The sequence below is a fragment of the Phodopus roborovskii genome, unplaced genomic scaffold (genome assembly GCF_943737965.1).
Source record: "Phodopus roborovskii unplaced genomic scaffold, PHOROB, whole genome shotgun sequence".
Lineage (NCBI taxonomy): Eukaryota > Metazoa > Chordata > Mammalia > Rodentia > Cricetidae > Phodopus > Phodopus roborovskii.
Window position 1 is genome coordinate 1009034 of NW_026126484.1, and position 4094 is coordinate 1013127.

General features: G+C 42.5%; 2 pseudogenes; one reads left to right on the forward strand and one right to left on the reverse strand.

Annotated features, from left to right (window-relative positions):
- The first annotated feature begins 594 nt into the window (after positions 1 to 594).
- Positions 595 to 1053, forward strand: LOC127229623 (40S ribosomal protein S15-like; annotated as a pseudogene).
- A 1152-nt stretch (positions 1054 to 2205) lies between these two features.
- On the reverse strand, positions 2206 to 2969 carry LOC127229624 (carbonic anhydrase 13-like; annotated as a pseudogene).
- Between the last annotated feature and the right edge of the window lie 1125 nt (positions 2970 to 4094).

Sequence of the window (4094 nt, forward strand, 5' to 3'; positions counted from 1 at the left end):
TTCTTTTAAGTTGCATTTGTTTGACTCTATGAAGCTGTGTTACTTTGCCTGTCTAAAACACATGATTAGTGTAATAAAGAGCTCAACAGCCAATAGCTAGACAGGAGAGGGATAAGTGGGGCTGGTAGGCAGAGAGACTAAACAGGAGAAATCTAGGCTGGAGGTGGGGTTGCGGGGATGGGGAGGAGCAAGAGAAGGATAAAGAGAGGAGGATGACAGGGACCAGCCACCCAGCTATACAACCAACCACAGAGGAAGAAGGGAAGAAAGATATACAGAATAAGGAAAAGTAAAAAGCCCAGAGGCAAAATATAGTTAAAGCAAAATGGGATAATTTCAGTTAGAAAAGTTGGCTAGAAACAAGCCAAGCTAAGACCAGGTATTCAAAAGTATGAATAAATCTCTGTATATTTACTAGGAGCTGTGTGGGGAAACAATGGCTGAGGTGTCCGTTCTAATCTTCAGGCTCTTGTCTACCAAGAAGAATACAAAGAACATTTTCAATAATTAACTTTAAGTTTCGAAGATGAGATCAAACAAATCATTGAGATTAAGAAACCCAGGGACGGCTTCCTTTTCCTAGAAGCCACCAAAATGGCTGAAGTGGAGCAGAAGAAGAAGAAGACCTTCCACAAGTTCACCTACCGGGGCGTAGACCTGGACCAACTGCTGGACATGTCCTATGAGCAGCTGATGCAACTGTACAGTGCCCGACAGAGGCGACGCCTGAACCGAGGCCTGCGGTGGAAGCAGCACTCCCCTACTCAAGCGCCTGAGAAAGGCCAAGAAGGAGGCACCACCCATGGAGAAGACCGAGGTGAAGACCCACCTGAGGGACATGATCATCCTGCCCGAGATGGTAGGCAGCATGGTGGGTGTGTACAATGGAAGACCTTCAACCAGGTGGAAATCAAGCCAGAAATGATCGGCCACTACTTGGGCAAGTTCTCCATTACCTACAAGCCGGTGAAGCACCGCCGGCCTGGCATCGGTGCCACCCACTCCTCCCGGTTCATCCCCCTCAAGTAACTGGCCAATAAAGACTTATGTATAGTCAAAAGAAAAAAAAAAGAAAAAGAAAAAGAAAAAAGAAAGAAACCCAGGGACATTTTCTGAGAAAGTATCGAAAATGTAACAAATACTCAAGTCTTAAGCGTGGTTATTGAATCAATGATAGGGTCACTCCATAATGGGAAAGCAAAAGAAACATAGCATCCATCCTCCTTCACCAAATGCAAACAAAAACCTCTTAAAATTAATACCAAATAGTATCTCATTAAATCATGTGAGAGACTTAGTAACATGTACAAATGAGAAATGAGCTGTACCAGGAAAATGCACTGGATGGCTTAGGTATTTATGTGAAATTCAGTTCGGTTTTTTCATGAGTGATAGAAAAAACAACTGACACAGGACAGCTCCCTGCTATGTTAAAACACAGGGCAAATGCAGGAACCTGTTCACCAGCTCAGGGCAGTTTTGCTGTGGTAGTATTGCATAACCTGACAGTCTGAACCCTGTTAATGCCATGAGTCAGTCAACACTGCCACACAATATGTCAGTCATCACTTGGTGGTCATTAACTTTCTTAGGTGAAGTAACCCCTTAAATAGCTGTTTATATCCTGAAGAATTCCTCACTAAAGCTGTATGTTACTTTGATCAGAAAAAGTAAACATGTTATTCTATCTTAATCCCTGTGTGCCTCATGTAGTATACTATATCACAGTACACACAAGAAGAATTTGGAAAAAAAATAATTGAAGGAAATATATGGTCTTGATTAATAAGAAAAATATAAAAACTGTAAGAACTACTTATTTAGGAATTATAACATTTTCAAATTGAATTTGAAGTCTTTAGCAAACACCATTTAAAATGTGCAGGATCAGCCAAAGGCCACAACAAACTTTTAGTACAGCTCGAGGTTTGTAAGGTTGACCATATGGTCATGAAGGCTGAAGAGGTGTACTTTGTGGTATTAATATACACCCAACAGTGTGTACCAATTGGACATGTGTTGGTGTAAATCCAGGAGAGATGAGCTAAGTTAGTTCAGATCTCTGCTTTTCTCTGTGGTGCCAAAGCTGCTGGGAAAGTAAAATCTATAAACTTGAGAGTCTAGAAAAGCTGTTCCTGGGAATGTCTGACTTCTGTTTTGTTTGCCAACTGGGTGCTCCTGGCTGGGTTGATCCAATGGTGGCTGCTAATAGAAAGATGCTCTCATTCTGAGGCCCTTCAAGGGCTGTGGCAGATGATGATTTAACAGAAAAGCTGACCTCTGCTGTACAAAGGAGGCTATGGAATCTGGCCAGGTGTTGAGAGCTATTGTTTTAAAACAACCCATGTGACATTCTCAAGGAGAGGTGGGACTGTCAGAGAACCAGGGTATGTCTAGCAGTCCCAGGATTGCAGAAGCAGAGACAATGGATCAAAACTTGTGAATCGCGTTTGTTTGCCCTTTCCCTTAATGGAATTCAAAATGTCAGTGATCTTTTGTATTTGGGGATTTTTTCCCCCAATCTGTAGAAATGCTCCCAGGACAGCTAGCCCATCCGACTCATGTCTGCCTCAACAAAGCTGGGGTGTTTGTCTGAATTCCAGTGGACAACATGGAGGCTCTGTAGCATATCTCACTCCATCTACCATATGCTCAGAGCCGTGGTCATCTGCTGAACCCCAGTGCACGTGGAACTGCCGCAGCCTGTAGCTTCCTGTGAGAAGCCCTCCACGCAGACTCATTTGTCCTGAGTCGTGGAAGTCAACTTCGAAGGGATGGCTGCTATTGCTGATGATTTTAGCTGAGGTAGGATCCTACTTGATACTGAGAGGTCGGAGTGAGGAGTCCTATTTCATTTCTTTGGTTTTAATTTCAATCGGAAACTACTGGTCACCATCAGCAATGGAGAAACATTCGTTCCAGTGAATACGGCCATTTTTCGCATCGTATCCCTAGCTCAACCTGGCCATGGTCCTCGATGGAGAGCCGCACACCCTGTGACCTAGACACATGGATGTTACAGATATTTCCATTGAGGGCTCACCAAGAAATGAGGAAAATATTATTAAAAGCTGAAGGAATGGATAAAGGAACTGAAAGGATATTTCACAAAAGAAAACAGATATGGTGCCTAGCTGTAATCCCAGCATTTAGGAGGCTGAGGCAGGATTGTTGAGTTTGAGGCCAGCCTAGGCTACATTCAGAGACCTAGGCTATATTCAGAGACCTTGTCTTGAGAGAGAGAGAGAGAGAGAGAGAGAGAGAGAGAGAGAGAGAGAGCATGAGGGACCAACAAATGTATGAAAAAGATCATCTGGTCAACATCTAATTTCAAATTAAAACAGTGAGACACCATTTCACACCTATTAAAATGGATATGTAGAAAGGACTGAAATCATTGGAGGGAATGCACAGGGTTCATGTAGTCCTCATTGTCTGTACCTCTCCAGTCTTAGGTAGTAAAATGTCCCTTGGTCTGTCTCAAGAATATATGTGGTTGCATTGAAGGATAATCCAGATAAATCTAGAATAATCCCTCAATCTCAAAATCCTTATCTTAATGACTTTTGCAAAAAAAAAAAAAAAAAATAGTTGCCTTATAAGAGCATTTCTGGGTTCCAGAGACTAAAAACGTCTTTGTGTCTTGCCCCACCACCCCCAGCCCACATCTTCCTTGCTTATGTCTTTCTCTTTTACTCATCCCCTAGGTGGTTCATAGAGTACACCGACTTGGTTCCAACCAAGACTAAGAGCTAAGGAACTACAATGCTAACCCCTGGAGAATGGAAATCAAATGGGCACTCTCTGCTTTTCTAGCTCTCCACCATGAAATCCTGATTTAAACATCCCCTGTAGCTGAGAGAAGTGTGGGAGTCAGCAAACACCAGCTTGGTTTTTGTTTCTTTCTTTGTTTTTCTTCCAGATCTTATAGACTAAAGGTTTGTTGCTCCTGCTTTGGGAGCTACTCCTAAGACCCAAAAGGACCACATGTATTTCTGATCAAAAAGCAATAAATTTTGGATTCCCACACTATCCCACACTATGCTTTTTTTAAATAACTCAAGAAGGCACTTTATGCACATTTACTGGGTTAT